The sequence below is a fragment of the Eleginops maclovinus genome, chromosome 6 (genome assembly GCF_036324505.1).
Source record: "Eleginops maclovinus isolate JMC-PN-2008 ecotype Puerto Natales chromosome 6, JC_Emac_rtc_rv5, whole genome shotgun sequence".
Lineage (NCBI taxonomy): Eukaryota > Metazoa > Chordata > Actinopteri > Perciformes > Eleginopidae > Eleginops > Eleginops maclovinus.
Window position 1 is genome coordinate 22,108,046 of NC_086354.1, and position 12,440 is coordinate 22,120,485.

Below are 12,440 nucleotides of genomic sequence, written 5' to 3' on the forward strand. Positions count from 1 at the left end.
ATTATTTAATAACTGCTATTTGATGAATTAGTTGTTTATCTGAGGAAACTATCGGATGCATGTTGTGAGAAAAGCTTGTCTCTTCCCCCGGAGAGACACTGCAGCGAGATCAAAAGCAGAGAGAGATTTCAGATATGACATCGTGGGGTGGAGGCCTGCGCTATGAAACATACATGACATCATAACAAGAGGAGGTTTTTGCTTGAGTAGAAAGACTTTTTGAAAATGTCGGGGTGGGGAGATGAATTGATAATGTTTAATCTAACTCAAGGTAAGTCAGATGAGCTCCTCGGTGCTCTGAGCCAAAGGATGCATTTTCAGAATAAAAATGTAGCTTTAATGCTCTAAAATCATTATAATTTAAAGCATTTTCCACTTCAAATAGATCCTGATATCACACGTCTGGGGAGTGTCATTATCTGTATTTATTGTTTTATTTCTTGCACTTTTTTGTACATTTGTTTCTTAATTTTCTTCCATATTTATTACAGTTTTTCATCTAATTTCTATATTTGCTCATCTTTGATACCCTATTCTCCTTACTGTGTTTATGTATGCACCATATACATAAAAGAGAATACCCAATGAACAATAAACCTGATTCTGGTTTAATAACGAATACAAAAAATAACGTGTTTGTGCATTTCAGATTTGTCTTTGAATTTAGAAATTTGACAGCATTTGCCTACAGTGAGTTAGGTAATTGCACATATAATAAACTATAACTAATGTGCACAAGAAGTACACGTATGAGTCCAAAAGTGTAGTGTCCTCTTTCATGGGAACTTTTCTCAGGGAATGTTCTGGTGCCAGTTTGAGAGACTGTAAAGATGCCATTATAATAAGGTCACTGTGACCGCAGGTGAGCATGGATTAGCTCGTATAAATCTAACAACATGCACTTATCTTTTACAACTTGCACTCAATCTTACCCCTTAAATCTTGTTCTTTTTCCTAAAAATGTCTGCAAAGGGCTTTCAGTAAAACTGTAATGATAATGCTTTTTTCGTGATGTAATTTCCCCCTTGATATAGTTAATGTCCTCTGCAAGACGTGGACACAACACTGCAACGAAATCTAACCAAAGCTTTTCACGTTTTATTTTGAAAAATGTTATGTCTGCTGTCACTTCCTGTCTCTGTGTTCCTTCCTGCTTGATTACCTGATTGTCTTCACCTGGTGCCCCTGAGTTTCCCCTCCCTCCCCACCTGTGTTTTGTTCTTGTGATTAGTCTTTCTGTCAGTTCTTGTCAGAGTCTTGAAGTTTATTTCCAGAGAGAGTTTCTGTTTTGATCGCCTTGTTTGGCCCGGTCCAGCTCCGTGAAGTCTGGTTGAATCGCCATTAAAAGGACTTTGATTTCAAGAAATGGCCTCCTGCATTTTGTTCCTATGCACTCTCTGCTCTCCAGCCAGTATGAAGGGGTGTGTTTATATTTGAATATACATATCTTAACAATAATACAAAGTGGGCTTGACCTTAAATCACATAAGGAGTGGCTCAGGGTGAATTTGTGGTTTAATCCAAGCTGAGTTTTACCCAGGTGTCTTGTCGGTAAATTAAATATGTACCTCATTTAAGTCAAAACATGATGTATTACTTAACTGAGATGTTCTGCTGCTTACAAATTATCCATTAGTTTTGTTTTGACTTGTTTCAATAAGAAATAATAATAATAATAATATAAAATATAACTTTGTATTACTGTGATTGTAATCCTGGAGAAAATACGTTTCCTTTATATTTCAGGAAGGAATATTTAACATTTTACTCCACTTAACACCCCTTGACAACTGTAATCAATACATCGTAGTAGAGTAAGATATAATAACTTTATTTATACAGGTGCTTTACATGGATTAAGAGCAGGCCTTTCAGCGGGAAACAAAGCATGCGCTCGAATTTCCCCTACATACAGCGTTTCAACAAAAGCAGCAGTAATACAAAAAAATGAAGTAAAAGAAACAATAAAACCGTAAAGCAGAGTGGTGTCATCATTAAAGCAGAGTGGTGTCATCATTAAGGCAGAGTGGTGTCATCATTAGTTAAAAGCTTTAATAAAAAGGTGTGAGTTTATCAGTTCATATGAAATATGGTTCTTCTTTAGCACAGGAAACCCCAAAAATACCTTAAAATTGTGAACTATGTTGCCTAACATTAATCACAGTAAGGGATCCTCATATGAACCCTTACTTCAGATACACACTCATAGGGGGCAGAGATTCAGACAAGTGATACAAGGTGGTCTATTCTGTTTTTGAAGTCTCTCTGCGTTCAGCTTTTTTCTATCTTCTACTTGAATCCCTGTTGTTTTGAGTTCAGTTTCACTCCTGGGTTTCTATTTAGACCTTTCAGTCTTGTTTTCTGTTTAAGGATTAGGATTTCATGGCCTAGCTGAGAGCAGATACCTCCCTGACTATGGGAAAAATGTTTTACTGTCTTACTTTATAGCTGGCTTCATTTTTACTATTCAGTATTTTGCAGAGGAGACCATGCGGGGCCAACATCGTTATGTCAGTCTTGTCTGGATCCACCTCCTGCCATGTGAAGGTAATCTGTTTCAGGTACCTCTCCGGCCTTGTCTTCAGTATATTTGTCCGTTATTTGCACCTATAAAACTCCGCAGTGAAGCTCCATGATGGTAGCAGACACTATTGGCAGGATTTCTTTGCAATGCAGCTGCAAAGTCTCGTGAAAGAAAGTTACGGTGTTGGCAAACCTGACAGGAGGAGAGTAAAATCCCCGCATGAAGCCACCTCCGGTTTGTTTCCCAACTCCTAACAGAGGATTCTTCTTCTGGGAAAGTACCAAATCAGGTGAACACGGAAAGTCACATATGTTTAAGTCATCCTCTGACCTAACGTAGGTGTAAAGTTTCCTGCTGTTTGAACACACGGTGAAGATCTCTCTCTGTCCAGCTGGAGACCATTAGTGTTCCTGCAGCCCACAGGAAGTCAGCCATCATTTAAGGCTGACAGGTACATGGAAGGATCTCTCCGACTCTCTGCTTCACACAACAGATCTGTAATCCTTCACGGCATCCTGGCTCTCGCTGTGATCCTCTCAGCTGAAGGGAAACAGCTTGCTTTGTGGAGTTGTTTTCTACAAGACGAGAATCAGTCCGACTGAGAGGCAACGCCGTTTTGTTTTATTGTTTTTTTTCTTATTTATCCTGACACGTTTCCTGTCTACCAACCTACCTCACCATCCTAGATATGCCAGTAAAACATTATTCTCTGCTGTAACAGAAGCACTTGGGGGCAACCTTTCGACACATTTTTGAGTGATTACATTACATGTCACTTTAGACCAGGTGTCCAAACTACGGCCCGTTGTCCATTTTGAATCGGCCTGCAGCCAAATTAAAAAGTACAATGGTATGTTGCCCACACATGAAGCGTGTGCTTTATATTGTACTTATTAAAAGGGAAATGTAAACATATATTACAAAGTAGTATTCATGAGGAATAAGCCCACTTTTCAGTTGATGATCTAACAAATCTTGGTTGATTTAAAAAAGAAAAGCCCATTCACTTATTTGCAGAACACATGTGAAATGCACCCTTTATATTTCCCCTTATTAGAAGCAATCTGAGCCTTCTGTTTTAAGTAATGAGCTGCCAACAGTTCATGTAAATAAAACCCTATGTAAACCTTTGATTTCTGACAGTTTTTTCAAGCATGATTTTCCTACATTTGATTGATTTTGATAACTCATAAATTAACTTACGAACAATATATGTCACCTCTACTGAGGGGCCCAGCCCTTCCTATGTTTTTCTTTATGTGGCCCTCGGTGAAAAAAGTTTGGACATGCCTGCTTTAGACGCTTCGCTCAGGGACACAACGACATGCTGACTGCAGTGGAACTGGATCGGCTCTCCCTGATCCGAAGATCAATGCATTATCCCACTGCGCCACAGCCTGAAGAATGTATCTCATAGAACTGAAGATGAGATGAATCAAAGATGGACCTTAACACAAGAGTGGTGGGAAACTCAGGGGCAGAAATGAAAGGCAACGGGCAAGAAATCCCAAAATGTTTGCACTGAAAAGCTAAATACTTTAGGCCAATTTCCTAATCCATATCAGGTATTAATTGATCTGACTTAATAAATAAATAATAATCAATAATAATAGAAAATCGATCTATTATTAATAATAATATTGTACATACTATAATAGTAATGATTATGATAAAAATACTATTAATAATAATACAGTATTTGTAAAGCCCTTTTAAACAATTAAATACCATTACAGTAAAACCAAAAGGCAAATCCATATCCCTGATACATGTGGGTCCATCACTTTCACTGACCAATTTATTAAAACTCAGGTGTAAGTATCTTTTTTAAAACAGCTCTTTTGTTTTAAACATGTAAAATAAACATTCCCCTGCTTTACATTTCATATAATTAGAGACCTTCCTTATGTAAATGATTTAGATTTGCACAATGCAGAGTGAGCGTGATGTTCCTGATGTGTTTTATTTATTTTTTGTTCTATTCTAATTCATTTTGTCACCCTCTGCTTCGTCAGTTATGTAATTTCACGGCAAGAAAGCACCAACTGAACTGAGCTAGATTAAATCTGAATTTAGCTGAAGTGACAGAAAGAGAAGGAAGTGTGTGTGTGTGTGTGTGTGTGTGTGTGTGTGTGTGTGTGTGTGTGTGTGTGTGTGTGTGTGTGTGTGTGTGTGTGTGTGTGTGTGTGTGTGTGTGTGTGTGTGTGTGTGTGTGTGTGTGTGTGTGTGTGTGTTCGTATCCATGTATGCCTGCCAAATAATTCTCAAAATGTTAAGTAACTTCCAGCATTCTCACAAACATCTGACACCACAGATGGCTAAATGAAACAGCTGGTATGCACAGCACTGTCTCTCTCTTTACACACACACACACACACACACACACACACACACACACACACACACACACACACACACACACACACACACACACACACACACACACACACACACACACACACACACACACACACACACACTTAGCACAACATCCCTCTTCAGGAGGTCACGGCTGTCTCTTTGTATTAATTTGCCTGTGAACGCCAGTGTAGCAGAAAAGGAAGAAGAAGAGGGCAGTGAGTGAAGAGGCTTGCTCACCTCATTACAATATGCTAATGAGCAACCAAACCATTTACATGAATTACCTCATTAATCGTCAAAATTGAAAAGCCTCAAGTCGTTTCAACTCTGTCGAGCGTGCTCACTTGTTCCTGAGAGGCAGATTACCTTTTCTCCACTTCTGTGTTCACGTGAATCAAAGTGATCGAAGTAAAAGAGATCACAAACATCTGCAGGACGACTGAAGCAGAAGGTGGAGGAGAGTTTCAAACTGAATGAGGCTTATTATACTACAGATATCTTCAGGACGCACTGTGTAATCAGGGATGGGAGGTTCAGCTTTAACATGTACTCCGTTACCATCTATAATTACTTGTATAGAACTTGAAGGAGCTCTTTGGGGTTTACCCTTTCCTGTAGTGTGATTATTTAGGTTTGTGTGCATGTAAACGGTCTGCAAAGGCTAAAAACACCCCCCCTCCTCCTCCTTAACTCCCTTGTTTACTTCCGTTACATAGTGACATCACTGTATAACACTCACGCTCCAATCCACATTGTACGTGATAGGCTGAGGGGCGGGACATCTCTAAGCAGTTGACCAATCAGAGCAGACTGGGCTCTGGTTTCAGACAGAGGGTGAAAAGAGGTGCTGCAGCACAGGCAGTATGAGAAACATGAAGAGCTTTTTGGACGTTAAAGCTGAAACATGTCAGAGTAGAGGCAGAAATACTAAGATGAACCTCGTAAAAACTGTGATTTATTGGGTTTAATTGGGGGCATTTTTGTCTGAGCTGTGAATGAAATTCCAAAATTGAATTGAAGCATTCATTCACAACGCCAAAATAGTGTCACAGGACAAAATTAAATGGCCAAAAATATCTCTAGTGGAACATTTTATTTAGGTGAGCTGCCCACGGAGGTTTTGTTCAAACGTATTGATGCTAGAAAATTGCTCAAATAGACGATGAACATGCAAATAAACACTTCTCTTTCCCACAACCAGACGAGAGTCAAGCACTTCAAAGGGAAACGTTTGTCCCCTGACTTTCAGCCCACATTTCTGCCCTTCTCATTGAGCCCTCACACAGTAGTCTGCACCTTAAAAAAAATATGACTTTTTCATGTATTTGAGTGACAAGATTAAAGATTTGGAAAAGTCAGAAAACCTTTTATCGTGTGACACGTGAGTGTGAAGTGTTTCTACAAAAAGCTGCATTGTGCTGCTACACAAAAAAGCACATTTACACGAGAACAAACAGAAAGTAATGACAACATATTGGAGCCAGAGTGCTCTCAGTGTAAAAGCATGGTGCCTATTTTCAAATGACAATCTGAACCACAACAAATCCAGACACAGAGTCCAGCCAGTCTTTTAATCTACGTTGAGTTTCTTTAGAGGCTGTAGGGTGACAACACTCATGATTTGGCCATTTCATTAAAAATGTCAGTGTGAGAGGAGCCCCTTAAAAGCCCCCCCTCAATGTGCAATTACCTGCAAATTAAATATGCCGTCATGCTATTATCACAACCATTTCCTTCTGCCTCGCTGGATCACCATTCATTATTTAATCCTTTATGCACTTCTCCTGTTCTAGGTGTCGCTCCTGGAAAGGTGTGAAGGGAAGAAGAGGAGGGAGACTTTTCTGTGGAAACAAAGACGAGTGGCTGGCCTTGCTTTGGGTTATCAGTTATCAAGAAAAGTGGTTGTTCTTTTAATAATGTTTACATGAGAAGGAGAGAGGAAGACAGAGCGATTTTAAACAGTTTTTCTACGTAATATGTTTACTTTATAACTTCAAATTGAATCAATCAATTCATTGTTCTGTTGCTTTTACTGAGCTTGGTTTTTCATTAAAATCTGACATAATTAATGGACTGTATGCCATTGCGCTGTTCTAAATTCATGTAAAATGTGCAACAAACACATTAAAAAAGCACATTTTAATTAACATTCATTTAATGAGGCAGTATTCAAACACACAGGGCTTAAAGCTTCTGATAAAAGGTGCCAGAATCAGTGTTTATCCCTCCATAATCACCTCAGTTTGGTGTGTTAAAGAGAGCAAAGAAATATATAGAGTTTTGTACAGATTTTTTAAGGTATTTATCCTTTCATTTGTATAGAATAGAGATAGGTCATGAAGGAAAATCCTCAGAGGACATTTTTTACTTATTTTACTTACAGGAAAATGTCTAAACCTGAAAAATGTAGTTTATTATATCTCTTTTTCACTTTCACAAAAAAAACATAATTAGAGAAAAATGAGTAAAAGTAAGTAAATGATTTAATATTAATTTAAATAAAATGAATACAAATTTAATTTAATTTAATGAAATAAAAACGAAATGAAATGAAATTAATTGAAATGAATAAATACAATTTTTGATATTGGACACAATCACAATCACATTGAGCTTAAAGCTAAAGCGGCACATCTTTTTAACACATATTGTTTTAGAGAAAGGAACATAGGAGGTTTCTAGTTTCCCTGTAATTGATGCAAGACACAAAAAAGGGAACATATATTCATGATTGATATGAATCATAACCTTTCCCCTCTGGATTTACAGACAGTAATCCTGAACAACAGAGCGGTAAAGGTTCATCAAACAGCGCAGACAGTATCTTCCCATTGTTACCCACTCTGAATAAGACCCGGCAGATTAAAGTGTCATTGTGAAGTTGAGAGGAGAGCAGAGGAGGATGAGGATGGCAGGTTAGAGAAGAGAGGTTTGAATATTAAATACGGCTTTTATCACATCGTACTAGATACCTGTCTGATGTGTGAAATGTGGAGCCGCTTTCAGTGACTGTCAAGTGTCAGAGGGAGTTTTGGGGTGAGCAGGGGGAACACGGCGAGGCGGTTTGATCCCGACAAAGTGCAATTAGTGTCAAAATAGTGAGATGGATTCAGCTGATCTGAGGACTGAAAGAGGGGTTACCTGTATGAGGAGGAATGGTGCTCAGTAGATTGAAATACAGCAATTAAACTGGTGGTGTTTGTTAATGCCGAGCGCTAATGGGTAGAGATGATGGACATTACAAGTTAAAAGTCATTTCAGGTCTTTGTGTTTTTTGTGTGATTTCTGATTTTGCTTGTGTGTAATTTCACCCATCAGAATGATTTATTGGATATCACCAATTTAAGCTTCAGTGTTGGAAAGGCTTTAAGGGTGGCGTTGATTGGGCAGTCCTTCACTACAGTCCAGACTATAATACCTCAGCAGCTTTGTGATGGATTGCTATGAAATTCGGTGATGTATCTTTATGATTTTGGTAATACCCAGAATTTCCTGTGGTGCAATCATGAGGTAAACATTTACTTTTTGGGGTTAAAACGTCACAAAAATATTAGATTCATTGCTATTCAAATGAGTACACACATCCTTACTCCTGTTAATATGAATTAAAGTAACTTATATTTATTATTTTAACATTCTACATTCATACAACATGCCACCATCAGGTCAGAAAATATATTGTGTCAGGGACATGTCTCCCCGGTTTAATGTTCAGAAAGCTCTTTATTGTTCTCATACTGCCTGTGCTGCAGCACCTCTTTTCACCCTCTGTCTGAAACCAGAGCCCAGTCTGCTCTGATTGGATATCTGGCCAGCTCTGTTGTGATTGGTCAACCGCTTAGAGATGTCCCGCCCCCTTAGCCTATCTCATACAAAGTGTTGGACAGCCAATAGAAACTTAGTGTTGCAGAGTAATGTCATTATGTTACAGAAGTAAAGAAAGGAGTCCAATGGAGGCATTTAAGGCAGGGGGGTACGCAGGGATTCTAGCCTTTGCACACCGTTTACATGCACTATAAAACACTACATGAAAGGAAAACCCCTCAAAAGCATAGTAGGGCCGCTTTGCCGATGCATAACCTGTTCTTGAAATAACCTTTATCTGTGAGAACTGTGTAATCGACACATAAAACTTGATTCATCGTGCACCATGCAGGTCTAGTAATGTTCACAGTAATACTGCTCATTGCATTAATAATATATGAGTGTTTCCCTTCCTTCCCTTGAACACCTTCCTTTTCTCTTCTTCTCTCTTTTCCCTCCAGTTATTAGTGAAAGCATGACAAGCAGCAAGTCTAGCCATCATCTCGAATAATGTCAACCGGGATGAGTCACAGGGACGTCTGAGCAATGACTTATCCTCCACTCAGATACAACGCAACGTTTCCTATCCCATCATACACTGGGGCTGAGGCAGGGTGAGGTCATTATTAACGGGACGTGAGAACAGAGGATGGGTAAAAACAGCATCACGAATGCACACAATGAATCCTGCATAAGAAACCAGGAATATGTCTTGAGATCCGTGGCATGAACACAAACACACCTCACATCAGGAGTTTCCGAAATGTTAAATGAAGTATGAAAGCCTGTGTATCATTCTGCAGCAGTAAAGCTTTCACAGCTATAGAGGTTGCAGAGCCATAACTCATTTGCAGTACCGCCTGTTTCATAAACCTCTGCTCACATGCATAGAAATCTCCTTGGTGTGCGCACATTTTGACGGTTTAATTCAATGCGATTTGCATCCCCACGTGCAAAGAATATTTCATCGTCCCACGCATCTTCCATTGAGCTTACACTCAAAGGTATATTACATACTCCTGTAGTGAGTCTGCTGCAGGAGGCTTAACTCACATAGGGCGTTAATAAAATGCTGGTGCGGTTACGAGAGTTTAATGGGATTGCTAGTCCTGGAATCATGTTTGTGTGACACGCAGCCAAACCCTGACATCCCGTGGGAATGACAGCAGGGCTCAGTTCAGAAGGTGAAGAGCCAAAGCATTGATGTTGTGGAAAACAATTAGAAAAAAGTGTGGCGCTAAGGTTAAAGTTCACCTTTGGCTATTTAATTAGACATGGAAGTGTTATTATGAGGTGAAAAGCCATCAATATCTTAAAGACGACATATTATGCTAATTTTCAGGTTCATATTTGAATGCTGTGTCTCTACTGGGACATGTCTCCATGCTTTAATGTCAAAAAGCTCTCATACTGCCTCTTTTCACCCTCTGTCTGAAACCAGAGTCCAGTCTGCCCTGATTGGTTAGTTGGCCGGTTCCGTTGTGATTGGTCAAACGCTTAGAGATGACCCGCCCCTCAGCGTATCCCGTACAATGTGATGGAGCTCTAGCCAATAGAAGCGTAAGTGTTACAGAGTGATGTCACTATGTTACAGAAGTAAAGAAAGGAGTCCAAGGGAAGCGTTTAAGGCAAGGGGGGGATTTTAGCCTTTGCAGACCATTGAAGTGCTAGAACAACAGTTGAGTAAATGTACTTACTTACTACTTACTTTTGTAGTTACTTTTCGGATCGCTTCTGTTTCGTGTCCCCAATTATTATTCTAAAGAAACCATCTGAGGAGAGGAAATCAGTCCGGCTTCTACCTCCTGACTTCCTGTGATTTGTTGTGTACATTTTCAGGTCAATAAGGTGAGGAACCGCTGCACTAGAGGAAGTAGAGTTTCCTAGCATTAGGCTCAAAATGGATACTGTGGTAATAAGGTCAGCGGGGTCCGTAAGCAGGAGGCTTTTGTTCCATATGGGGTTGGGGGGGGGGGGCTTAGTCATGTGACTTCCATGTGTCCGGAGCTGCACTGCTGCAACAAATGAGGTCAGCCTCCAGGTATGAGCTCAAACAGCAGGCAGCGCCTCAGGACGAGGCACACACACACACACACACACACACACACACACACACACACACACACACACACACACACACACACACACACACACACACACACACACACACACACACACAGGCATGCAATGAAAACACACGTCTGTGCATGAACACAGGCCTTCATACACACGGTGTGTCTGGTCCCAGTAGAGATGAGGAGATGCAGAATGACATCAGTCGCTCCTGCATGTGACTCATTAAAGCCTCACCCCCTGTCACTGTGAGAACAAGCAGGCTATCTCTGCACACATCACCTGCACTGGACATGGGTGTATTGATCAGCGGTGTGATGTGAGGAGGCTGGCGGTCACTGCACAGGAAATGAATGTTGTGCAAGAGCTAGAAAAAAGGGGCGGGGGGGGGGGGGGTTAGGTGAAGGTGCGTCATTCACATCGAGGTGTTGATTCATTTGATTCACATTTCGCATGTCTTTGTTAAGCTGTGTGGTGGAGTCAGTGTTGTTTCTATTTTTGAAGCAAACACTAATATCTGTCATCTTTTGTTTTGGTCCCTATGAGGTAGATAAACAAAAAGACAAGCTGACAGTAAACAGCTATTAATATCATCAGTTTATATGGATTTAATTGCAGAAATTAAGATACACTAGCTTTCATTTTAAGTCATGTTCATTCTTTATTCTCAACTTATTAGGCATTACTTGTGTGTGTGTATTTCTGGCTCCTTAGCCGCTAAATGCTAGCCTATGTTCATCAATCTGTTGCAAACATAGTTGGTCTGTCTGATGCTGGGCAGGTAGCTAAACGTAGGTTTATTTGCGTTTAAATGCGATAGATTAAAGACATGTATACCTTCCCTAATGCATTATTCTGAGATGGTTACCCCTAGTGCTGCTGGCATTGTATCATACCTGATGAATGCCCTTTTTTTTTAATCAAAACTAAAATTACAAACGAACGACATACTTCTCTTTCAATAAGCTAAATTGATTTTTACAATCACAACCACCCTGTAGGAATTATACCACCAGGTTGTTGACACATATTTTCTTGTTTTTTTTCTACTCCAAGAGAGACTCGACCTTACGTATATGAATCACAGTCTGTTTGATATGTATGCTGTTTATTTTGAAGTTATAAAATTAAGTTTGAGTCTGAGCATTATGGGCAGGCTGCTAAATCATAGCCAGTGAGTGGGGGTCTGTATGCACGTACAGCATACGGTGATTCTGTTTACTGGATTTCAGACCCCAGGAAAACTAGCTAATGCAGATCCTTAAATTCATAGATAAAATGAGGCGTAAAAGTCGTGTTTTCACTCATCTCTTCTCTGAACTAAAAACAACTTGCATACAAAATAATTAAATGTTTAATTCAAGGATTTATGTAAAGCCAGTTTAAGTTGTCGGTAACTGGGTGATGTGAGGCGGACTAACATTTGAACATGGTTATTTCATCCCAAAAAAAAACATTTGTGAAACTGACGAGTCCATTTTATCTATCAACCTTTTACCTGTGTGGCAAACTGTTATTACACACACACACACACACACACACACACACACACACACACACACACACACACACACACACACACACACACACACACACACACACACACACACACACACACACACACACACACCAGGCACAGTGGTCTGCTGAATGACCCCTGGTTTACCTGTCTGCAAGT